This window comes from Prionailurus viverrinus, chromosome A3 (genome assembly GCF_022837055.1).
Source record: "Prionailurus viverrinus isolate Anna chromosome A3, UM_Priviv_1.0, whole genome shotgun sequence".
Classification (NCBI taxonomy): Eukaryota; Metazoa; Chordata; class Mammalia; order Carnivora; family Felidae; genus Prionailurus; species Prionailurus viverrinus.
Window position 1 is genome coordinate 76,529,623 of NC_062563.1, and position 27,325 is coordinate 76,556,947.

The 27,325-nt window shown below is 37.6% G+C and overlaps 1 long non-coding RNA gene across 2 annotated transcripts in view; it reads left to right on the forward strand.

Annotated features, from left to right (window-relative positions):
* LOC125162201 (uncharacterized) overlaps positions 1-26,529 on the forward strand; it is a 75,729-nt gene extending 49,200 nt beyond the window's left edge. Inside the window, exons 2-4 of one of the 2 annotated variants that reach the window (XR_007150926.1) lie at positions 10,078-10,207; positions 17,473-17,588; positions 25,911-26,529. This is a non-coding gene — a long non-coding RNA (uncharacterized LOC125162201). Of the gene's footprint in view, positions 1-10,077; positions 10,208-17,472; positions 17,589-18,986; positions 19,221-25,910 lie in introns of those variants that run through there. The other variant, XR_007150927.1, reaches the window with a different exon arrangement.
* The last annotated feature ends 796 nt before the right edge of the window (positions 26,530-27,325 follow it).

A 27,325-nucleotide genomic window follows, 5' to 3' on the forward strand; every position in this document is an offset into this window, starting at 1 on the left:
TTCATATTTTCTAAGAATGTAATCAGAAAAACAAAAGAAAAACTAATGCAGTGTTATTACTTCTAATGTTTCCCCATTTCACTTAATTATGTCTACTCAAAAAGGAGCTCTCATTTCCCATGTTTCATATATGTTTTAGCATTTCTTTTTCTCAGTCTTTTGGTGTATATTGAACTAATCAAGGTTCTCGGTTGCAAGTAAGTGAAGCCAGATTTGGCTAATGCAAACAGAAAATAAATTCTTGGGAGGATCAGTAGGGCCTTCTGTAATTGATGGACCAACTGGAGAATTAGCTGAGAAAATATATAGGAACCATAGGAGGTGGGTGGATAGGTAGCAGAGAACACCACCAATGACACAGCACAGGGGTGGTATAGACTTGACTTCACTCTACTCCAGCACCATCGTCAGTCCCCCAAAAAACTCAGCATCTTTATATCATCATCTAGATTCAAAATCTCAGGCTGGAACATCCAATCAATGGCACTTCAGATATGTGTCTACACCTTCACTCACTGAGAATGGAGAGACATTGGACCTACAGTGTCTTTACTGGGAAGTATGATTGTGCCTGACAAGACTCACACAAAAGAATAAGTAATTCAGCCCATTAAAGACAGAACTTCTCGTGTTGGGCAAGCAGAAAACATGGCAATGCCCATTATGCATGCTATAAGAATTGCACTCTAAAAATCACATAATTATATTGCTATGTAGTAAGCATATTGAATTGTTTTTAATTTGGAAAATGGGACAAAGGGAAATGGATTGAATGTTCCTTTTAGAAACTTCATTATCACATTGGGTATACATTGGTCAATATGTTTCTGTCCTGTGAGGCCTAGAAAGAGAAAGCACTTCCCTCCATCTTTTTTTAACTCTCTCTTCAAAAAGCCTTGATATATTTATTAATGAACGCCATTTTAACACTAAAAATAATGCAATATAAAGCTACTGTTATGGAGAAGTTACTTTTTTATAGTTTATTTATTTTGAGAGAAAGAGAGCACAAGCAGGGTAGGGGCAGGGGCGGGGGGAAGAGAGACAGAATCCCAAGCAGGCTCTGCACTGATAGTGAACTCACGAACCATGAGATCAGGATCTGAGCCAAAACCAAGAGTTGGATGCTTAACTGACTGAGCCACCCAGGCACCCCCAGAGAAGTTACTTTTATGCTAAGCACTGTTCTAAGTGTTTTATGTATACTAGCTCATTTACCTGTATTGATTCATTTTATTTAATGGGGTTTCTAAAGGTTTCTGAAATCATTTTTGAGAAAATAAGCTCAGGTAAGGTTACTAAAAACCATATGTCTCCTCAAATGCTGGAATATTCTGGAACTACCCAAATATCCCATGCTACAATTGGTTCTTAAAAAATTACCATCGGGGCGCCTGGGTGGCTCAGTCGGTTAAGCATCCGACTTCGGCTCAGGTCACGATCTCACAGTCCGTGAGTTCGAGCCCCGCGTCGGGCTCTGTGCTGACGGCTCAGAGCCTGGAGCCTGCTTCCGATTCTGTGTCTCCTTCTGTCTCTGCCCCTCCCCCGTTCATGCTCTGTCTCTCTCTGTCTCAAAAATAAATAAAAACGTTAAAAAAAATAAATAAATAAAAAAAATTAAAAAAAAAAAATTACCATCATTTTCTGGAGAACTGAAGAGGAAGTGATTCTTATTTCATAATGCATGTTTGTTACCCTAATTCAGATATGACTGTAATACCACCAAGATAGCATAATAAAAACCTAATTTTTCTAGACAAAGTATCCTTGGTAAAATTACAAACTGGTAATTTTTTATGTTTATTTATTTATTTTGAGAGAGAGAGAGAGAGAGAGAGAGACAATGTGAGCATGAGTGAGGGAGGGGCAGAGAGAGAGAAGGAGAGAGAGAATTCCAAGCATGTTCTGTGCTGTCAGTGCAGGGACTATGAGATCATGACCTGAGCTGAGATCAAGAGCAGGACACAACCAACTAAGCCATTCAAGTGGCCCTACAAATGCTAATTTTTATAATTATCATTACTGAATTTATGCTGAAAAATATCCAGGTTGGAAATGTTTGAGGTAAGGTATTTCAATAGACTAAAATTATAGAGAGTTTTTTTAAAAATCACCATCATTATGTCAAACATATTCTACCATGGAGATAATCCAAATCACATATAGTCACATAGCATGGGTCACTGGTTGCCTACAATATCCATGATCTCCTTCTCATTCACCAAGAGGACTCCAGGAATCTACCCAGCTAGAAGAAAACATTTCCCAGCCTCACGATGAATTAAAGGTAGCAATCATGGGGTGGTGCTCTAGGAAAATTCTTTATGAAGAGCTGTATTTGGCCTTCCCCTAGCCCTTTTTTGTCCTTTGGGTCCTGCCCCCCTCATCTTCCAAAGCCTAGCCGAGAATACAGGTGCAATTACTAGACCTCTAATAGTCAATTTGGGGCTCTAAGGTGATACTGAGGATTGAAGCCATGAGGTAGGATGGCAGAGCAGAAAAGACAGATATGGAATCCCTGAAGACAGAATAAAAACACTGTGTCCACCCTAGACTGCAACCTCTACCCTTCTTTTTTACAAATTCAATCTTGCCCGAGTCAAGGTAATTTGAATTTTTTGTTATGACGCGGAACACAATCCTCCTTCTTTGAGTTTGATATTTTAGATGGATATATCATGTGGAACACATATGAAAAGTTCTAGTAATGGTGCCTTTATATTTGTCTAGCAGCTTACCATTGAAAATGTTTTCCACATACATCATCTCTTTTTTTTCCCCTAAAGGAATTACAGATAAATGAGGTTAAATCATTTCAAACTGATGAAACACACAGTGAAAGCACTAGATACACTAGAACTAAGATGATCTCACATCTTTCCTTATCTTTCTATTACTTTCTTTCCTTTAATTATAGCTGCACTTATACGGGTTAATTTACTTTTGTTTTTATTCTTGTATGTAGAAAAAGGACATTTTAACCTAGATGTTTAGTTTCTTATTATTGTTGGAAATTAGCTCATAAAAGGTTTTCTGAACTCCATAAGTTTCAATTCCAATTCAACGTCTCTAATTTAATGTAAAATATTCACTTTTTTTTTTCTCTTTAGATTCCCTTCACCCATTTCTCCACCCTCATCCCCCACCTCTGTTCTCCTACTCCAATCTGTTCTCTGTGTCTAAGAGCTTAGTGGGTCTTTTGTTCTGTTTGGTTTTGGTTTTTGGTTTGTTTGGGGGTTTTTTGGTCCCACATATAAGATAAATCATACAGTGCTTTTCTTTCTCTTTCTGACTTATTTCTTTTAGCATAATGCCATGTTGGCACAAATAGCAAGATTTCACTTATTTTCATGGCTGAATAATATTCCATTGAATATATATATATATATATATATATATATATATATACACACACACACACATATATATATCACAATCTTTTATCCATTCATCAATTGATATTTAAGTTGTTTCCATATCTTAGCTATTAAAACTCTAATAACCTGAGAAGTGGTAATATCAGGTGAAATTATCCTCATTTTATAGACAGTAAAACAATTTCATATGTTAAGTGACTTGCTCAGGACTATAGAGTTAAGTAGAGTATCTTTAATGTGAACTCGGGTCTTTAAACTCCTATTCCATCTCTTTCTACTATGTACTACTTTATCTAAGAAAGTTTTGTTTTTCCAGATAATACACCATTTCTGAAAATACTCAGCCAGGTATTCAACCTAGAACATGTAAATGCATTTGCTTATTCTTCATATTAACAACTTCAATTCAGTGAGAAAGCATTCCATTCACAACTCAATAGCTATAGGCCAAGAGAAACACAACAGTCTGAAGGTGATTTACTGGTGATTTTGGAAGACCCCAGGAACATTATTTTAGAAAAATCTCAGCTATCTGACTCAAAGACCCAGAATAAGTGAGCCAAAGATATACAATGTGGGTGGCAGGAATTATTAAATGAAGAGGAAAGTCTCATAGGTCTATGACTTGAGGATGTACAGTCAAATAATGATTTTTAAATTAGCTGAATATTAAATAATGGTGGGCTTTCAGTATAAACGTTTTATATAACTAATCGCATAACCTAAATCTACTGTTTTCTTCACATTAAAAAAAAACCTGTAACAAACACTCTGAAGCATAAACTGTAAGTTTTACAAGTGTCAGTTGATCATGTTTTCATCTATCCATTAGTAGTAGGCAAATGTCACCACTATCTGTATTACATGAAAAAGGCAAAGAATGTGCCCCAGATTCTGGATTCCAACTAAAAAGACAAAAAATAGACCCAGTGACTGAATTAGCTCACCACTTTTTTTCTGCACAAGTAAAAATAGTTTTAGAAATGAGGAATCATACAAAACAGAGGGAAGTATACCCACCAAAAAATCTAATATAGTAGACCAATAAGAAGTTGGACTTTGGGACACCTGGGTGGCTCAGTCGGTTAAGTGTCTGACAATGGCTCAGGTCATGATCACAGTTGGTGAGTTCAAGCTCCACATCAGGCTGTTAGCACAGAGCCTGCTTCAGATCCTCTGTCTCTCTCTCTTTCTGTCCCTCCCCCACCCTCTCTCTCTTTCTCTCTCTCTCTGTCAAAAATAAATAAACATTAAAAAAAAGTAGTTGGACTTTGATGTAAGGAAGACCTAAGATAGAGTCTTGACTTTGCTACCAATTGGCTCTTTGGCCTTAAACAAATCATGCACACTCTCTTTCCTCACCTATCAAATGATAAAGATAAGAGTGCCTCAAAAATCTGTTGTGAGGAGTCAAGGAGATCACATTGTTGCAGGGTGCCTGGGAAGTAGAATAAGTACTCAAAAATGGATCATCATTAATATTTTTTAGATAGATCATAATTAGAATTTTCTTTTCTGATATCCCAAAGTCTTCTCATATGTCTCTTAGGTCAAAAAGGGCATGGTTTACTTAAAAAATATCTCCAAATAGCATTGCCATTATCAACTTACTTGTGTATGTATGTGTATGAGTGCATGCACAAGTGTGCCCAAAACATCATGATCGAAAGCGATGAGAGATTTCTTTTTTCCTTCTTTCTTTTCTTTTCTTTTCTTTTCTTTTCTTTTCTTTTCTTTCCCTTTCTTTTCTTTTTCTTTCTTTTTTTTGAGGGGGGGGAGGTCGGGGGACTGTATCACTTTAGACCAAATGATAGGCCAAAATAGACTATTTTTTTTCTTCAGTGTACATATGTACAGAATGTACACAGTATTTGAGGCAAGATGAGGTAATATTAAGATGGGGTTTCTTTCCTGAAACTTATCCTGTTGAACAATCACCTCTTGAAGTACAGAAAGGGTGACTTAGTATAATAAGCTATCTTAAAGAATTCCAAAATTCTTCAAGTTCTGAATACTAAGGAGAAATCCTTCATTTAATATTTATCTTGATTTCAACAAGGCTAGAAAACATCAAATTTGGGTAAGACAAATACAATAAGTACTCTCCCATTCTTTGGTCCACCTCACCAGACAAATATTGAAAGTGGGTATGGACTGACGACAGAGAGTACATGAAGGTGAATAATGGCACATAAAATGCCTTTTGATTTTCACCAAGGTTGTGATGTTGCTTCTGGGAGTCCTCAATTATCTGACGGATACAATATATATCCTGTCAAACTGCAATCTCCTAGTGCACAAACTACTTCCTGGATCTCATCTGAATTTACCACCGGAAATCCCCACTCCTTAATACCTCGCTAAATGGTTCCTTTGCAATAAAGTCGGATGCAGCTGCGTCCCAGAAGCACCTTTGCATAGAATGACTCTATTTTGCCTGTTAACATTTTAACCACGGGCTCTAAAGCACTAGTATTTAAATGAGAACTAAATCAAAAATTAAAAACTCATTAATTTACAATACTCTCTTGCTGAGTATCAGGCAGTTTAGACAAAACAGAAGTCTACCTATGAGGAAAAAGTTGACTACAAAAATTAATATTGCAAACAGGAATCCAGGAAAAATACATATTTAAGAAAATAATTGCTATCCATGCCTTCGGAAGGATAGGCTAATTACAAATATCTTTATATGTATATATGATCATTTTAAGAATTTTTAAATGATATGAATAGCCTAGGTTTATGTTAACACATATTCTCAAAAATACTAAAACTGCATGTCTTTTAAATATTATATAATGAAGACTGTCTTTTTCCCAAGCTAACCTGAATTAAGTTTTTATTATTTTTAAAAAGAAAAAGGTAAAAAAATATGTTTTATGATAACTGATCAAATATTAGATTTTATATACCTGAAATATTTTTTGTATTCTATGAAAAATATGCATATAAATACATATATACACACACAACACACATATGCATATACATATTTAAGTATACATATACAGGTGCAGAGGCACACATATACGCATACATATGCTGCTTATTCCATTCATTGGATGAATTGAAAAATATATCACTGTAACAGAATCATTTGAGGAACTGAATGCAAATATCGAATAATATTTTACTGGCAAAATCAAGCAGACAAAAGCTTCATCTAGAATAAATATATAATGTGGCCAACAAAACTGTAGAAAAATGTTGGCAGGCATCTGTAAAATATGTGCAGATAAGGTAAGTCCACCCATCCTTTCAGAGAAATACAGAGACGGACCAAATGCACAATATGAAAACAAAGTCCTGGAATCCAGAACTCCATTTGAGGAGGAGGAAAGGTTCACAAATCCCAGAGACCCTTTTACATAAATTTTGATGTTTTCCTTTTGTGTACAGTATTGATGAGTGTGTCGTATGCTCATTGAGAAACCAGCCCTCGGTAATTGTCAGGGATCTTCATTCTTAGTGCAGACTCCACTGGAAATTAATTGCTTCGGTGCAATCTGAACCACATCATAAATGTCATGTAGAAGTTGCAGGGAGTGAGGAGGCAGTGACAGCTCAATCCTCACTGTTTCATTTAAAGGTGGGTAAAACACACTGCGACAGAAGTGCTCTTCATCAATAATTTAGTCCGCAGTGTAAAGCCAAGCCGTGCCAAAGATGCCAGGGGAGCCGCTGCCTCCCTGGTTTTAATGACACCAGCAGGGAGGGGTTGAGGGGCCAGCTCAAATCAACATTCACTGCACATCTGGGCATGTCGGCAGATGAAGATATCAAGGACTGAGCTGACAGGACAAAGGGTTGAAAAAAGAAGTGTAACCTAGAAAACCTTTACTTTGAATTCTTTGTATAAATTCAAGGGAGATGACAGTTCCTAAGGTCATCTTATATAATAAAACTTCAGTGATCTACATAGAAAATTTTAACCCTTTCCATCATGTAATCAAATAAAATGAAAGTTTAGTTTCTAACATTCATTTTACAACTCTAAAATATTCCTATTTGTTCCCCCCAAAAGACTTCTGCAATGAACGAAATGTTAACAGGGATTTTCTGATGGCATCTCATGAACCCCAATTATAGCTCCTCAAAAGCCCCACTATGGTTAGGGGGGGAGGTCAGTCCAACTCTTAACCTAGGAGAGTTTAATATCTTGGCTATTTCACAATGTTTGCCAGAAACTCAAAATTTAGTTAGGAAGCTCCCATTGTAATGTAAAAGAAATAATGTAAAATGGCACAATCACCCGTTCCGTATTGTACCTACTTTAAAAACAGATAAAGGAGGGAGGAATGTATGCTTCACTACCCAAAGAGTGCTGTTTCTGGGATTCTAGTGCAAAAGTTTGGATGGGGCTTCAAAAATGGGAATTATTTGAATTATATGAGTAGCAATCTTGTCCTAATCCTTTGAGGACACCATGCATCCCCAGACTGTGGTCTTCTTAGAACTCCAGAGGCCAAATTCAATTATCTCATCCTATGTTTTGTATATTTGGAGGACATCACAGCCTCACTAGGCTGATTGGATTATCACACTAAGATTCAGTCTTCACTGAGGGAAATTTACTGAGTTTCCATTTTCACCCTAATGGTTTTCACCACTAAAACGGAAGTTAGTAACAGGGTTAATGCTAATCAAAATTAAGAGTTTAAATTATTTCACTATAGAAATAAAGAATAAAAGACAATCAGTATGTGTAATTTATAAAGAAAAAACATGAGGCAAACACAAAATGAATTTCAAATTTAATACTCTGATAACATTTGGCCCCTTTTGGGTGATTAGTATTTAGGTGATTATTATCCAAAATATAGAATGTGTGAGAAAGCCACACTAGTTTCAAAGTGTGAGTTCATGGGGAGGCATATGATAAGAACCTAATAAATCCAAATTTCAAAAATTTCTAAGCATGATCAGTCCATCTCAAAGCCATTGTAGGATAAAAAAAAAATGTGTAATACAATTTAAAACACATTTTGAAAATGCCTTTTATGAATTGGTGCTGATATTCATGACACATCATATTTAAACCATTACTGCAGATCTTGTCACAGTTTGTCTTGCTTTTCTAAATGTCTGGTATGTAGAGTAGGTTATGGTTCTTGCCATTAATCTGCTAATTTCCTCAATAAACTCAAAAAGAAGAATGCCAACAATCCAAAACAGGGACAGGTAGGCAATCCTATAGGATGTAGGTTTGACAGAATGACACACCCAACCCAACCCAACCCAATGCCCAAGACAGGTTTTTCTAGTGGAGGGAAATCCCATGTGACCTGTGAAGAGTCTCACCAGAAAGAAAAGTGTCTGCGAAACCAAATCCACACCTAATATACACAAGAAAGAATCTGTAAAATAGCTTGGTCTGTAATTGTCGAAGTAGAAACTTTGTGTGAGCACATGCCAAATTTCCCATTTCATGGCTGATAAAATACACACAATTAATCAATAAAAGTCACACTTACCAGCCAAAAACTTTGTCCCACCACTTCAGCTTTTCTCAATGTACTACTATAGTTAAGAAAGAATTGCTTAATTCCATTAAACACACACACACACACACACACACACACACACACACACACACACACTCATTTATCAAGAAAATACATGAGGGATAAGACTATTGTATTAGAAAGAACTGAGATGGGGGCACCTGCCAGGCTCGGTCCATAGACCGTGGGACTCTTTATCTCAGGGTTGTGAGTTTGAGCCCCACGTTGGGTGCTGAGATAATTTTTTTAAAAGACAGAAAGTATTAAGTTGAACCATATGAAATTGCTGATGCTCGGCTCTTTTCTACCTACAAAAATGTACCTTCATATGCCTCACCCTAATAATTCTCCACTTTTTAGCAGCTGATCTAAATAAGAACTCTGATGATAATGTAAATATTTGTTAAAATCATCTGTTCAATAATGCTTTAACAAATTTTAAAGCCCTAATATGTAGCAAGCACTTTCTTTGGTCTTAGATTAAAAAAAAAAACACTAGTGATAAAAATCCTTGCTTCTTCAGGAGAAATTGAGAGAAATTAGGAAATATGTGAGTTTAATGCTAAGACAATGGAAGTTCTGTTAAATAACAACTAAAAATGAGCAAACTGCACCTTTGAAATTATCTCAGTTTACAGAAAATAAAATTTGGGTGACAATAATTTTTCTATTTTTCTATTTTTAGTGTCCATAAAAGCAATATCATGAAGCCAACACATAGAAAACTACCACAACTTGCTGGTGGCAAGAAAGACCTGGGGAAAAGATATTTCATGTAGGCGATAGGAATGAAAAATAGAATGGCAGGTGTCACAAATATCAAATTAGTGTCCACTTTATGAACAGAAGCTGCTCAACTCTCTCTCCATATTCACATGTATGAGTCCCTTGAACTCCAGATGGAAATGGATGTTATAATTATCACCGGACTGTTGTAATCTTAAATGGGAATGGAAGATAATCATGCTGGAGTGTCAGATCCGAAGGATGGCTGCTTTTAAAAAGCCCATTAAACAATATTATCCAATTTAAATGGTAGCATTATCAGAAGGGCTTTGATAATGTAGCTACCAATTGTGCTCTCTTGATTTGTAACTTTCTTTGAGGGCGTGGGGGAACATGAGCTGTTTAAAGCACCTTTTAACAAAGCTCCTAATTTCTTTCTGACTTTGAATATTCTCTTTTCACTGCAGAGCTGAAGGAAACCTGTAGCTCTGATTAGAATGAACTTAGATTATACAGAAGGCCTGCCCTACAATTATACATGTGCCGACATTAAAACTCAGAGAAGCAGCAGCCCATGGTACAAGGACTAAGTGGAAGGTAAGAGAACATCCACTCGAAACTACAGAAAAAAGCAGAAAGAGTAGGGCCTTTTTGAGAGTCAGATAAAATATCGATTTCTAATAGATATTCACCAGAGAAAAGTCACAACCATTCTGACATACTTAGTTATTTTAAGAAACCTTGGGATCTGTGTATGTCCATATATATTATACAAATGTTTACCCAAAATATGTGACCACACATTACTGCTGGTAGCAGGTATTTTTTTTTTAATTTTTTTTTCAACGTTTTCATTTTTAGGACAGAGAGAGACAGAGCATGAACGGGGGAGGGGCAGAGAGAGAGGGAGACACAGAATCGGAAACAGGCTCCAGGCTCCGAGCCATCAGCCCAGAGCCTGACGCGGGGCTCGAACTCACGAACCGCGAGATCGTGACCTGGCTGAAGTCGGACGCTTAACCACTGCGCCACCCAGGGGCCCAGGTAGCAGGTATTTTTAAATTAAATCTTGTCATTAGAGCATGACGAACCATATCAGTACCTCTTCTCAAACACCAGTAAAGGCACTTGTTTTTTGTTTTGGGGGTTTTTGTTTTTGTTTTTGTTTCTTTGCCTCTACTTGCTAGTGTTGGTGGGATATGTGAGTGGTACGACCCTAGGAAGAGGAACTCTTAGTTTAATAGGAGTAACTAATAGAAATCACTAATTTAAGTTAATAATTTTATGATTTAATATGGGTGTCTCAAAGGGACAAATAAGGATTTTTAAAAGGAGTCTTTTCCAATATGTAGATTTTTTTAAGCCAGTTATTGGAACACTCTAATAACCATCTAGGCAATAATGGATGAAGCAAACAACCCCGTTCTAAGAAGTCAATTCTTTCTTCATTTAAACCCAACCTCCCTGTAGAATCACAAGACTCAAAATTAAATTTTTTAAATGATTATTTGTTTTTGAGAGAGACATAGAGTGTGAGCAGGGGAGGGTCAGAGAGAGAGGGAGACACAGAATCTGAAGCAGACTCCAGGCTCTGAGCTGTCAGCACAGAACCCAATGCAGGGCTCTGACTCCCTGATCACAAGATCATGACCTGAGCCGAAGTCCGACGCTTAACCGACTGAGCCACTCAGGCGGCCCACAATACTCAAAGTGGAGAAAAGACTTGCCCGCCAGACTTGTTAGTGATGAGAGGTAATGCTGTCTGGTCCTACTAACTGGCATCTATTCCACACACCAGTAGATTTAATTTGCCATAAAGTTAAACATCTCCTACAAGATGGAACCATTCGCCTGGACATTCATTCCTTGCCATCTTCCCCATAGTGTGAAATGGCAATAAATATTCAAGACCATAAGGAGGTGGGGACAGATTGGGAAAAGGGCTCCTTCTTAGGAAGGAAATGAAAAGATATAATTAAAACAGGGTAAATATCTGAAGTCTCAGCTACCTTGACCAGTCTGTGAGATCTGGGAGAAAATATGCTTTCAAGATCTTGCAAAAAGGTCAGAGGAGGGTATTTTGAGGGTAAGGGGGTGGAGGGTCCTTGAGAGGAGCCAGGGAAGAAACATTCTAAATAGGCTTTTTTTAAAATTCACTTGGGTTTGCACAATATGTTTCTTGAAAGAGTGAAGCCCAATATATAAAAAGCTGACTATTTATATATTTGATTCCTTAAAAGCAATTAGGAATACAAAGCAGATGGTCCAGCATTGTAGATTTCCCTTTTCATATTGCTTAAACACTAGAGATCAATAAGTCTAATATAAACAGATGATTTCCATAGCAGGGTTTATAATTAGCTGGCACTGAATGTGTCCAAACTCTAAAATAATTAGCAGAAGCATGTGGCACACCATTAAAACCTTGTGGCTTGTCTGCATTTACATTTATAATTATTAAAGTTAATTATGATGCTTGTGGTGTGGTTCCAAGCTCCTTTACAACTTAGATTAAATATTTTTTTTAATCCCATAACTTCCTTTCTAACCTTCCTCGAGCCTCTAGAAAACAGTGAAATCAGACCAAATTAGGAATGTATACCTGCCATTTTTTTGCTCCAAAGAATAAATTCTGACTTTATCATAAAAGATACGGTCTTCTTAAAGACTTGGCAGCTTTCTCAACTGATACCAATATTTCGATCTTGAATTTTAATTTGTTCATAATCATGGGGATAGGCAGAATAACAATGCTTACAAGTTGATAGAGTGAAAGCTGTCATTTTGAGAGCTAAATGAGGGGCAAGTCGGTGCCAATATAGTCTCCTCAATTTATTACATAGTAATAGAGAATGTAAAATAACATACTTACATGATGTTCTTGATTCAAGGTCTAAAGTTACTCTCAAAAATAACCCCAATAATGTTACCCTCAATTATTTTAGAGTACAGGAAACATTTCACAGAGTGGGAGCAAGCAGCCCATTTTTATTTTTAAAGCTCCTATCTCCTAAAAACAGCATTTAATAAAGGCTTCTCCTGTATTTGGAGCTCTGGGTACAACAAAAACTATGACACAGACACTGCTTTCTCAGCCAGAACTCATTCTCACCACCAATCATGATGACCACAAGAGTAGATTTCTTTAAAATTTGCACCAACAAATATGATGACATTTCTGTGGGTCTTATACTCAGGTGTCACTTACTGTCACTGCAACAACTGGCCACAGTTCTTAATATAAATCTCATTAAATCTGAAGATTTCCAACCTCCAGCCAAGAATACCTTGCAAGCATTTTTACTCTGTACTATATGCAATACACCAGGTCACACTTAAAGACATAGTCCCTAACATATTTCCAAGACAGTAAATCAGAAAACAAATATTAAATACCTTATATCCCACATTGGCTCACAGATACTTCTGCCATTATATTCAAGTTATCTATACTCAATAAATATAAAATGTGCACTTTCTTTATAAAAGAACCCATTGACTTACACAGTTTAAAGTGATTTGTCTAGTGTTTTTCATTTGCTAGAATTTAACATAAATTGCATACACAGTTAGTATCCTACCAAAAAAAAACCAGAAAAACAAACAAACAAAAAACTCTATCCTCTGCTATTTCACTCTTCAGATAATTTCTATTAGATTTTTACATGAATTTAAATATAGTATTTTTGTCCACTTACAAATTGTAAAACACATCTCTATAAAGTATCTAACTACCTGCCTCACTTCTTCCTCACAAGAGAGGGAAATTTTTTAATAGAAATGGTCACGTTTTTCATCATGAAGAAAAATCCTTTGTTTCATCACTTCTCATGATGCATCATTTAGAAGTAAAAAAAAAATTAAAATATACTTTATTCAAAGTATTTTAATATTAGAATGAAAGAAAATCATGTTAATTTCACTGCTAGTGAAATATGTAGATAAAAAGACTATAATTTTAATGTAGCATATAAAAAGGTAAGGATGTGATATTAGCAGAGTGATTTTAAAATTACATATTATTTTAATAAAACTGTTAAATAACTATGTCCAATGAAATTTTATGGTCATTACTGGCTAAGAGAGGAACAGAAGATGAAAAAAAGAATAGAATGAGATGGATCAAAGTGAGGAAAATCTCAAGACTGGAAGGAAAAAGAAAAGACACAGGAAAAGGAGTACATAGAAGAAGTCAAGAAGAAAATTAAGACTGTGGAATCTATATAATGGAAATATCTGTCTACTGGAAAAGGTCATGAATATTCTCCCAGCCCAGTCTCATATCTCCAAGATCTACCCCCAGTTCTCCAAGATCCAATGTGAAACAATTTTCCCCCAGAGAAAACTTAATTCATACAATGCCCCTGGTTTCTTATCATGTGCTATGTTATAGTCATATGTGTGTGTTTATATGTGTATATTTGACATATATATGCTCTATGCTTCTTGAAATTTTTTCTGAGGATACTTGCATCAAACTGGTAGTCTTACATTATTTTTCCTGAAAAAGTTAATTCACATCACTATCTTTCTTTACTGAGATAACCCAGAGACGTTAACAAAAGCAAAGTTTTTAAAGTTTCGTCTTATTAAGAGAAGGAAAACTATTTACATGAAATCTTGTGATAATAACACCACATTAATTTGCATTCTCTATAATAATCCAATGCCATCATTCATACAATTTAATTGCAAAAACATGAATTATGCCAGTCTTGATCTTACACTTTCTGGCTGCCTAATGTGTTTAGGGAAGTTTGTTAGATGTTGGAGTCACAAAGATTAACCTCAAATGACTCACAGTCCAATTGCTGACATGAAGATGTCATGAGCAACAATCCAAGAGAAGGCCTACCTTGTGAAAAATGCATGGTACAAACCACACTTAATAGATATTCAGGAAAGAAAATCAGTCACCCAGGTAGCCTTCACTAAAATAATAAAACTTAAAGTACATTTTTTGGAAGGATAAGACTTCAAAAAGCTCTAAGATATTATGATAGGATATTCCAAGCCAAACAAAGAGGAGGTGTGTGTGGGGGGGTGTTATGGCACAGAATTTATTCAGTGAAGAAAGAAATAGGCCAATTTGGAGAAATAAGTAGATGTCACCTTGTATGAGGTTGCTAAGGAGTTCATATTCCCACGTCAGATGATAGAAAACTTTGCAATTTTTGTGTGTATTTACAGGGCTTGCTTGGATTCTTTTTCCTCACTATGTGCATTATCTTAAAAAATCAGCACAAATTCCTATGCCATTTTGCCCACGTCAATATATTCTTGGCCTATAGAGAATAAAACTGAGGTCCTATCCCCCTGGCAGCTCAAGTATTTCCATTTATCAAATCTCCAATTAAAAAAAACAAAAATACCTAGTCCTTTCTCAAAAAACCCACATTCTTCTCCCAGACTAGTTAAGTCTACTTCATGTCCATCACAGATTTTCTGGCCCACTCTTAGGTTTCCTCTGGCTCAGGCCAGACCAAGAGATGTCTGGAATGTGACAAGGTAGTATGAGCCTGCCAGCTCTATTCTGTTAGCAAATTTATTTTCTTCTCTTAGACGGATGATAAAAATGTCACGGTGTGATGCTTTAGCAGGCCCAGGAGCTCCCACCTACAGCTGTGGGGCTCGAATGGGACCTGAAGCCAAGAATGCCATAAGGAACACAGACAGTGCCTCTACCATCATGCTTCTCCGGCATTGCTCATTCTCCTGCTAAATGATGCAATGGGACCCCCTCAGGGATTCTGAGTCTGATCATGTTTTTCTTGCTATTTTTTTACTTCCATCTTCCCTTCACTAAAGCAGCCCAAACTACTGAATTTTTCATGAAACAGATAATATCGTTGTACACAAGATAATGGCATTCAAATACATCCATCTGCTTGTTAGCTCTGACTACATTGATTGCAATTTTACTGAAAGAATATTTACAAAAAATGGTTTTTTTCCCTCCTTTTGTGGTATTAAAAATGCACATTTTCATAAGGGAACTATAGAGGGACCCGTATACATACATAAGCTAAGAGGGGAAAATGAACTGAGAAATTAAGCAGCAGTCCCTGGGGCTCATCCAAGAACAACAGTTTACTTTTTCTCAAAGATGAATTTGAAATCCAGATGAGTTTTATGACTCAATGATTTTGTTTTTCCATCAGCTAAAGAACGGATGGTGGAAAACTGATTTTCACTGCTATGATAGGCAGGGCCTGGGCGGTTCCTCCAAAGGTTGGAAAAGAGAGTCCTGTCACTCACGGTAGCTGGATGGCAGTGGCCGGGTGGAGGAGGATGAGAACAATAATCTTCCTCTGGCTTCTTTCAATCTCCATGGAGGGACAGGAAAGATGAAGAGGAAATCAGAGTAGAAGAGAGAAAAAGAGGAGGCAAAGAAGTGTGTCCTTCCAATCTGCCTTTGTGGCCTAGAATTTGGCCTCTGATCCTAAAATGGATAATCATCAATCTGATCCACAGAAGGAGAGTTCACTAAATTTTTTCACATCTCATCTCAAAGACAGTCTGTTTTATAAAATGTTATTCAATAATTCCTAAACGCCCTCTACCTCTGTCTTCTTATTTATAAATGATGCACTTATGTATTTACTTTGCTATTTTAATTGCCATTCTCCATCTTTAGAAGTCAAATGGAAAATTAATTCCGTGTGTTGGTATATTATGTCATAAGATGTTGTTTTTCCTGCACTTTTTCTTTGTCCTATTCAACCACAGTCATATCATATAAACTGGTTTGGATTCTTATTTGAATAATTGCTAAGACATTTTCTAACTGGCATGAGATTTTTAATTGAATGTTCAATTAATTCAATTACCCCTAGCTTCCCTAAATTCTAGACAATTATCCCTAGCATCCTTAAATTCTAGACAAAGATTTTTTTAATCCAGTATACAAATGAAACAGCAAGTTTATTTCAGTCCATACTGTCCTCAATCCTCTAAACCAAAAGGAATGACACCTTGCACTTAACCCAAACATTTTCCAGCCAAAAAGCTCTTATCATTCTTTAATACTTACAAGATTTGTAGGTAGAAGCTTCCTTTAAACTTTCAAGAAATGTTTTAAACAGTCAGCAATTCTTCCATTAAGAAGTAATTTTAATTAAAAACCTTAAGAAGAACTGTTACAATAAACACAAGGACACACATGCACAGGCATACATACTTGTCTTTTGAATGATATCCACATTGGACGAGGGTGGGTAGATATGGTAATAGACTTCATGAGTACATTTTATACAGTGTTATTTTCATGTACCATGGGATAAACCCAGATTTTTCGGAGCCTAGGCTGATTTCTTCTAGGTGCCCCATATCATATCTAGAAACTTGCATGAACCTAACAAACAATTAAAAATGAGTGGGGCGCCTGGGTGGCTCGGTTGGTTGGGTGTCCGACTTTGGCTCAGGTCATGATCTATGGCTTGTGAGTTCAAGCCCCGCGTTGGGCTCTGTGCTGACAGCTCAGAGCCCGGAGCCTGCTTCAGATTCTGTGTCTCCATCTCTGTCTCTGACCCTCCCCTGCTCATGCTCTGTCTCTGTCTCAAAAATAAATAAACATTTTTTAACAAATTTTTTTAATTAAGTAAAATGTACGGTCCTCCTTTATTATTTTTGGTATGTATTTTGGGTCATTGTTGAATCAGAATCTGCTGTGATCATGAATTCCTTTCCTTTTTAAAACATTTTATCATTTGTGAGACAGTGAAGTAAACAAATTATGCCAATGCTTGATGTTCTTGAAAATGATAAACGGTTTTGTGTGTTCTTCTGTATTTTCAAAACAAGTTGAAATTCTATTTAGAAATTACTCATTGGTCTGAGGTGCCTCTTCTTTTTTTTTTAAGCTTAATATAATATAATATATTGGAAACCATATGGTGCATGGGCAGGCAGCCCCTTGCCGTGGATACTACGTTGTTCTCACCACATTAATGTACACACTGAAGACCAACCAAGGGAGGTAAGTCTTTCTGATATTGTTTCAAAGTTTCCCATTAAATAAGTTTGGCTCTTGATGTTGGATCTAGTTGAAGTAACTACCACCTTTCCGTGCCAATGCTTTAGCCATGATATGTCTTTGCATGATAAGTTATACTTATTTCTAACAACTAACTAAACTGTCACAATCTCTAAATCAGAGAACAAAGACACTGCAATAGCAATAAAATGATATTACTTACTTTAAATATCAATGAGAAGTAAGGTAATAACAGCTGCATAAGCACACCTTATCCAAACATTCTTCCAAAGGTTAAATCCCTACAAACCAAATAACCAGGAAAGAAGGTAGGTTGGATGACTGTCCATCTTGGTCTCATCATATGGGATGAGAGAAAAGGCCACATCTTTTGTATTTTCTTTTTCTTTCTTTCTTTCTTTCTTTCTTTCTTTCTTTCTTTCTTTCTTTCTTTCTTTTGAGATCGGGGGAGGGGCAGAGGGAGAGGGAAAGAGATCATGTTAAGCAAGCTCTATGCCTGACATGGAGCCCTGCATGGGTCATGACCTGAACTGAAATCAAGAGCTGGACACTTAACTGACTGAGCCTCCCAGGTGCCCCATTTTGTATTATCTTAATAAACTCTGAAGTCCATTGTAGAAAATCAATAAATATTAACAAAAAAAATCTGATGCTAAGACACTGGATTCCCCTTGTACACTATAGTACATAAAGCATTCTCCAGTATTTTCACTTACACCAGTATAATGAGAACTGTGTATTAGAGTCTGGATTAGGGATATAAATTTTAGATCTCCAATACGGATGTATCGTCTCCCACAACTGTTCTTATAATTCTTTCCTACCTGGGCAGGATAACCAATTCACTGTATCCTCTAACTGCTCCTCTTAGGACAAATATCTAGGTCAGTCCACTTCCTGTCTCTATCCATGTAAATCTGTCTCAACTCAACGACTTTCCCTAATAAAGCATTCACTACTTTTATATAAGTGCAAAACCACTAGATCCAGATCCTTTTAGAACATGTGGGACAATTGTTTATATGTCCTGAAAGTTCCATAATACAAAAAAAAAAAAAGATAATAATTACTTAGTGTCCTCTTCTAACACACCTGTTAGGAATATGGAGAGGAAGAATATATAGTTCCTACTCTCAGGGAACTTATAACTTAAAATAATAAACAAGAACAAATAACTGTATAATATAAATTAAACAGACACTCCAATACAATATGCAATTATATACCAATGTTATAGAGTTCAGAGGAAGAAGTTATTTTGGGCAGGAATAGTTAGGGAAAGCTGTATTCTTTGAGTACAGCTAGGAACAATTGTAACTGATAGAAAGGTAAGAAAGAAAGAACCAGGGAACCACACAGACCAACTTCCTTTTGTTACAGATGATGACACCAAGAATCAGAGCAGTGATGTGACCTTCCAAGTTAACAACAGAGAGAAGTGATAGAAAGGCAATGAGAATTCAAATTATAACTACCAAGGTAGTATTTTTTTTCTCTACCAGATGAGACCACATTTTCTCCAATTCCATAAACCTACCTCATTCAAGAAGGGCAGACAATGGGCTCATAAAATCAATAAACTACAGTCTTTGGTGGGAGGTGACAAACTTTTTCTGTGTGGGGCCAGGTAGTAATATTTTAGGCTTTGTGGACCATGTGGTCTCTGTAACAGTTACTCAGTTCCCCCTTGTAGTATGAAAGAAGCCACAGACAATATGTATGTAAACAAATAGCTGAGTTCCAATAAAACTTTATTTTCCAAAAAACAAAAAAGGAGGCAAACTGGATTCGGTCCACAAGCTATAGCTGTCCAGGTGTCTATAACTATATGAAGTTAAAAAAAAAAAGATATATATTCAAGTTAAATCAAATCCAGTCACAGTTATATGGTTAGAAAATATGCATTTGAACCCAGGTATGTCAGTTCAGGGGCTCTTAACTATTCTTTTTTTTTTCTTAGAAACTAGGGCACTGTCTACCTGTCCTCTCAAGATTTTTCTGTTCACAATAGCTTTCAGAATTAGAGATGAGTTAATTACCATTCTGCCACAAAATGGAGACAATTTTGGGGTCATAACCCAGATTATTCAGTGGGTAATACCTGGGTAAGTATTAAATTGGTAAATCAGGAATTAAGCTGATAAAATCAAAATCTGCAGAAGAGTTAAATTCTGAACCTAATTTGTGTGCCTTATATAATACTTGTAGTGTTTGCTTATCTTTCATAACTCTCCAATTCAGATTAATTTTAAGAATTATTTCGGCCCTACAGACTCCGGAAACTTTGGAAACACATCTCCTTGGCAGTCAGAAACCCACTCAGAAGCTTTCATTTCCTTAAGGGAATGTACTGTTCTGCCTTCAATCGTCAGAAAGGTTGCTAGAAGCATCATATATTAATGACACTTTGCTGAATTTCAGAAATAGATTTACATTATATAAAACTTAAGAGTGTTGGAAAGGAAAAGGAGCAATATAATACCCTCCTGCAGAGCTTAACTCCGTAACTTCTATCTCCCAACCTCTCTGGTAAGTCAAGATTCTTCTCTACTTGGGCACTGCCAGTCCCAGAAAGAGGTGCTTAGGGAGCCGAACCAATTCAAGCATTCTGCTACATGGCGAGGAGTTCTTACTTTGAGATTTGAAGCAAAAAAAGATTATTTGAGGGCCATTCAGCTTAAATGAACCTGTGACCAAATTTGTTATGCAGTTAAAGTTCTGCAATTAATCACACATATATCTCCTACCACAAAGCAAATTACACAACCTTGAATTTCTTTATCCTACAACCCTTTCTACTGAATACTTTGCAAATACTTTCGATAGACTAGGAGAGATTCAATGTATGGAAAAGTCCACTATGTCTAGCTACTACTGGTCCATTATCATTTTCTTGGCCTCCTCATTTCCTTCATTAGTTCTAAAGGTTGAACTAGTTAGAATCACTTAGAATAGAGGTTTATCAAAATTGTTGCCCAAGGGGCTAAGGGTACACAGTTCCAAGGCCAAAACTTGGGTGGGTGAACTCCAGGTATCTAGCAAGCAAATTCTCTCCAAGTGCTTAGATAGCCCTGAGAGTAAAATCCAGAGAAGCTAAGGAAACTAGGGGATTCAGAACTGCAAGATACAAAACCCAGGAAGGAACAAAGCAAGGACACATGTCTCCAACTGCTTTGAAATGGCTGCTGGGGTGAGAGTATATCAAACAGTTGTGAAGGACATGTTCTATATACATTACACAGCAGTTCTCTTCAAAAGAAATTAAATAATTTTCTAAGGTCCTCTGCAATTTATGCCTTTTAGGAAATTAAATGGGGATGTATGTTTTTTCACCAGGTACTTTTTGGGATGGAATGCAGCCAGGCTACAAAAATTTTGTTATCTTCAACACTATTTTTTAAAAACAAAAATCAAGAGAAAAAATAATTTGGATGCTGGCTATGTCTAAAATGTTCTAACAAATGGGGCTCCCGGGTGGCTCAGTTGGTTAACGGCCTGACTCTTGATCTCAGCTCAGGTCTTGATCTCAGGGTCGTGAATTCAAGCCCCACATTGTGTTCCACACTGGGTGTGACGCCTACTTAGAAAAAACTTATAAAATGTTCTAAAAAATTATAAGTCAGGATATTGAAATTAAACTATATAGTGGAATTATATAAATCATGATAAATTATAGATACAATATATGAATCTAGTGCAGAATGTGTGGACGTGTTTGCTTTTGTTTTTGCTTTGCCAAGGCAAAGCTGGGTACCACTGTCAGTGCCCTGCTCTATAGTAAAAAGAATTCTACGCTTTTCAAGAAGGCGGTGAAACAGTGTGCACTCATCTGGAAAATTCTCAGGCCTACATAGAGGAATCCCTATTGCTATTCAAACCCTTAAGATAATCTAATCTAGAGAGATATTTTTCTTAATGAATGAAAATGGCTTCAAATGACCATAAACCTATGTTAAATTAGCACCCTGTTAACTTAATACAAATAGCATCTTAAGCCAACTGAAATTAAATGATCACTGAGAAAGATTATTATGAGACTTACCAGTCTTTATCTAACTAAAAAGAATTTTTATTTCAAGTGATATATAAATATCATTTCACTTATCTGATGATCAAACTTCAAACAATCTGACCTACCTAGAACACTACTTATAGTGGATTCTTTTTAAATTCCCTGAATGGCAAATTGCCATCAGAAAAAGAGGAAGATCCCTACACTCACGCTCTGCGGAGGTAACCTGAAGCGTCCCACATAGCTGGGTAGAAAATAAAGCAGGAGGGTAAATGCAAGAGCAGTAAGATACAGCAGGTGTCTTGGGAAGGATGAGACCAGAGAACAATGCAAAGCACACAGAACCATACAAGCAAAGGACTTTGAAATTACTTGTGCGGCAAGAAAACATCCTTTGATTGAAACCAGAAGTATTTAAGTGCTAGCATAAGACGATGTATTTTAGAAAATAAGTTAAGGCAGCCGTTCTCAAATTCAGCATGTATCAGAAGCACCTAAAGTGTTTGTTAACACAAGGGCTCTGGGACCCATCAGGAGTTTCTGACTTCGTGTTTCAGGGACGAATGAGGTCCAAGAATTTGCATTTCTAACAAGTTCTCATGTTGTGCAGATGCTGCTTTTCTGAGAACTGCCCTTTGAGAACCACTGATCTAGGATATGAGAGTTCCTTCTTTATGAAAAATCTGAAAAACAGAGCGGTAAACAAAGAGACTCACTCAAAAGGAGACACTGCAAGCCAAAGGTTGATTCCTAAATGGACTGACTCACACAGAGCCGCATCCTAAAGCACTTGCTTGTCAGTTACCATTCTCACTGTTATTTCAAACCTGATTTTTTTTTTACAAGAATAGCTAAATTATTCTGGAACCTGTTTTCCTCAGCATGTAAGACATTCCTAAAATCATAAATTCACTCGTGCTTTATAATAATTGATATTATTATCTAACTCAATCGAAAATGTGGAAGCAACCTATAACTCTGTGCCTAGTTTTATGAACTGGTTGATATGATTTCCTTAAAAGCCTTCCTTAAAAGTCAGGCCTTTTGGTGCGCCTGGGTGGCGCAGTCGGTTAAGCGTCCGACTTCAGCCAGGTCACGATCTCGCGGTCCGTGAGTTCGAGCCCCGCGTCAGGCTCTGGGATGATGACTCAGAGCCTGGAGCCTGTTTCCGATTCTGTGTCTCCCTCTCTCTCTGCCCCTCCCCCATTCATGCTCTGTCTCTCTCTGTCCCAAAAATAAATAAACGTTGAAAAAAAAAAAAAAACTCAGGCCTTTTGTTTGTGGGTGGGGTGTTTGTTTGTTTGTTTGTTTGTTTTAGTTTGTTGGTTGGTTGATCTGCATTTAGGTTACTACATCGAAGCACATTTAAAATGTACAAAGGGATTTCCTTTCAAAGGAATCTTACAGAAAACCCTTTTTAATGTGAAGGATTATTACACACAGATGTATCTCTCTGATAAACTAGATTTTCATGCAACAGTTTGGTAAAAAGCAAACTTGTCAACACACTGCTCCAAAGATTTCAGTTTGAGAAATTACTTTCACCTTTTTCTTTCTCTCTTGAGGTAATTCTTCTACTTCAACTTAGCCTCATAAGTAAAATCTTCACATGTGTTACTTTTAATTTCTTTTCATCCTTGAGAAAATGAAGAGTATCAAGAGATTCTTCCTTCAGAGTGAAGGGCTTGTTTGAAACTCCAATGCTGCAAGCAATGCCCTAAGTAGGTCAAATTTCCAAGCTGTAATTTCAGCAGACAAATTTGTCTGATTCCCCAAGACAATAAGAGGATACTTACTGCAAGGGTGTTTCAGCTGTCGAATCCCAACCTGCAAAGTCTTTGTGGTCTAGCCCAACGCATCCCAACTGCCCATGACATGCTAACATTAGCTTGAGCATGAACACTCATTCCAAAATTCCAAACTATACTTGAGGCGTCTGGCTGGTTCAGTCAGTAGAACATGCAAATCTTGATCTCGGGGTTGTGAGTTCAAGCCCCACGGGTGTACAGATAACTTAAAAATAAAATCTAACCAAAAAACTTCCCAACTATACTCACATATTTCTCCATTCTGAATGTCTTCAGTCCTCCAACTCATGTTCTGTCCATCTATCTTCAAATCTAACTCTACAAAGTCTTCCCCAAACACTTCATCTCAACGGAGACAACGCTCTCTTCATTTTCTCCCTCCCTCCTAAATTTACTTTCTATATGCCTCATTATGGCACATTCTATCTTGCGGAAGAATTTATTTCATAGTCCACTTTGTATGCTTAACAACAGAATCAGTTCTTAGATGTTAAGAAGTATACCTTATTTGGCACAACCGTAGTTACTCAACACATAATTCTTCAATACTCCATGTACAGATTATTAATCCATGCCTATGATAGTACTCATACTCCAGTCCAATTAAGACACAAATGTGCTCCCTGAAGTGGTTCATCTCAGAAACTTAGATTTTCTTGAGACTGCTTCCCCTAGCGAGAAACATACGGGCCATTTCTTTGCCATGGCAGAAGGAGAACCAAGTACCAACATGGAGGAGCCCTGCTCTTGCAATGGTCTTGCCTTCTCTGTGAGATCAATTTCCACCCAAGTCTCCACTGGAAATATTTTGTGCTGCAAATAATTGAAAGTTTCTGTGGTGACACAGTGAAGGGCTCCAATATTATACAGTGGGCATTATGTCTCTTCATACACAGAGCAGTGGTAAGTATGATGTTCACTCTGATAAAACATCCCAACAGAGAAAAGCAATTCTCAAACACAGCATCACCTAGCACAATGGTTAAGAGTCTGGGCTTGAGAATCAAAGATGTGTGATTTGAAAAGTTTTTGCCTTTTACTGGTGGTCTGACTTTGGACTAGTTATAATCCATCCTTGGATGCCAAATGTGAAAATGGGATCAGAATGACCCCTGCACAGGCTGCTTTAAATAATCAATTTAGATGACATCTGTAAAAAACTTAACAACATCTGGTACAAAACAAGCATTTAATAAGTTGTGGTTGTAAGTGTTACTAATGAGATTTTAGTCAAGCGAACTATAGCTCACAAATACGGACCACTGAGGCACAAAGAAAGCACAGAAGCCAAGTAGCTAAATATAGGCATTGGTCTTGACACATTTGGCTGTTAATCACAAGCCACTAAGTGGCCCCGTCCTAGAGGCAACCAGAAATCCTGTTGGCTTTTGAAAAACAAAATAACCCTATGAGGGAGACGGAGAGATTCTCCCACAGAGTAGACTGCTGAGCAAATATGGCATCAATGAATGGCTTAAAGTATATCTCCTACAGGACTCATAGCAACAGCTTTCATTTTCTTCTATTTTTCCTTTTAATTCTTTTCCTCGCCTGATTTGCTCTTTCCCCTTCTATCAGTAGCCCTAATCAATGCAGCAGGTCAGGTTGAAAGAATGGACAGCCTCAGAGCCACATACATTTAAACCACTTTAATGCAAATATTGATCGTAGGAGCATAGACACAGGGTGGGCTGCATTTTTTTTCTAATGGATGTGCTTTTTTTTCTGGAGCTGTGCTACCCATGATAAAACAGATCACCATAGATCAGCATTCCACCATCTTTCTACGCACAGAAATGCATAAGCATATCCAATAGCTGGGCTGGCTGGCTACATGCAATGCTAAGCTTGTGAGCCTCCAAAGTGGGTGTTTCGATAATCTGCTGGACTGTATTTTCTTAACCATTTACACTTCCCTTCTCACACTTGCTAGATCAGCATTTTTGGTGTACACAGAAGTAGATTGTCAGAGTGGGTGTGGTACCTTGTGTCACAAGAACAGTTGTGCAACAATGTCCGCTATAGTAAGGCGCTTAATTCCAGGGTACACAAGATTATCAAAACATCGTATTAGATGGCCACTGTCCAAGGCAGATTTAGCAACAGAGTTCAAGTCTGCACTGAAATCCAAACCGAGAGATCAAGGGCAGGAAAGAATTCTAAGGGCCACTTTGAAATTTGATACTAAAAAGATCTGATATTCTATCTGTAGGCATTTTTAGGTTGGACTGGAGGGGGGGAAAAAGGGAATGAAAGAAAGAAAAAGAAAACCTGCTTGTACAAAGAAAGCCTGCTTGGCTTATTGCCAAGAGAGGAGGCGTCACAAACTGGGTAGTTTGAAAGCAACACAAACCAAGCTAAAACCAAAGAAAGGAAGGGGGGGGAAACAACTCAACTCAAAAGCCCCAAAGGAACACCAGTTGCTTCAAAGCATTACTAGTTGCTTTCAGATGTTTTTAATTCTATTTTTCGATGGGTCTGTAGTTGCTGTTGTTGTGACCTGTTACAACTCCAAAGGAAAATAAAAAGCAGCACCATTCCACCACATTTACCCAGATGGCTGTGAGGATGGAAGCATAAGACCATCACAACCCTCGCCACCCCAAGAAGAAGATTGTCTGCTTCTTCTCCAGAGCTCAGCGGCCACCGCATCTTTATGCAAAAGGGTAAATGTCATCATAAAGAGGAACGAGCAAGATGTGAACACCAGGTGGACAGAATGTTCACTGTGGGCTTATCAGCCCTAAGAGCCGCAGATAACTGGAGGTGAAGGGGAAACCAAACCGAGTGGTATGCAAAGTGGGAGGGAAGCAAGGTGGAATGAAGCCTTTGACCTTGGAAGAGCTGAGTACTAGAGGAGGAGGGGGAGGGCGAGGGAGAATGGAATGAGGAATTCCTTGCTGTAATATATTCGGGTAAAAATGGGGCTGTCATCTTGAGCTACAAGTTAGAAAGTTATTACTTTTAATATGCCACTACCTTAGGCCTATACTGTTATGTAAAAGAAAAATAACCTTGTGTGACAGTTTAACATTGATCGATGTGCCTGCCAAATGCAAAGAGATAAATAAGCAGGTGATGAATAAACAGCACTTCAAGTAAAGACATTACGCTGCATGCATAAAACGGCGCCAGGCACCTAGGAGCTGTGGGTGGCCGAAGGTTGGCCATTTCATGCCCACTCAGTAAAGCAGACTTAATCGCTTCCAATATTTTCTGTTAAAAAGCAAGCTTAATGAGCCAATTTCACAAGCCCAGAGAAACTGATTATTATCTCTGAGTTCCAACAGAGTTGGTTGTTTTCCAAGAGCCAGGTTTTTTTTTCTTTGACTGGATAAAAACCTTTTTTAAAAAAGGAGAGAGAGAGAGAGAGAGAGAGAGAATGAGAGAGAGCGCGCGAGCTAGGGAGAGCGAGGGAGGAAGAGAGGGAGCGACAGAGGCGGCAAGAGGGCAGGGAACGCGGGCTGGCGGGGGCGACGCGGCCACTAGATGGCAGTGTTACCCCGCAGTCAGCGGCGGGGCCGAGGCTTGCGACCGACTGGACAGGGCGATTGGCTCAAAGATGGGACGGTAAATACAGCTGAAAGCAGCTTCCTGAAGAGTTCACACCCTACCCTCCGCCCTCCTCGGACCCTTTGTCCACAATTATTCCATCCTCCAGCCCGTACAAGGCGAAGAGACAAAAGGGGCAGTCCCCGAATGGCCTCCCTCCTGCTAACAGCCCAGGGCTCTGATTATTCTTCTGTGCAGCCGCGTTTCACAAAGTACCCGCGTCTTTTCTACCCCGTTAGACCGAGTTCTTCCTGGTGTTTTTTTACCCTTAGGGGTTTGCAATCTCTGTCTCCCTCACAGGGCTAAGCACGTGGCTATCGTAGGGGCTGAAAGCCTCTGGAGGAGGT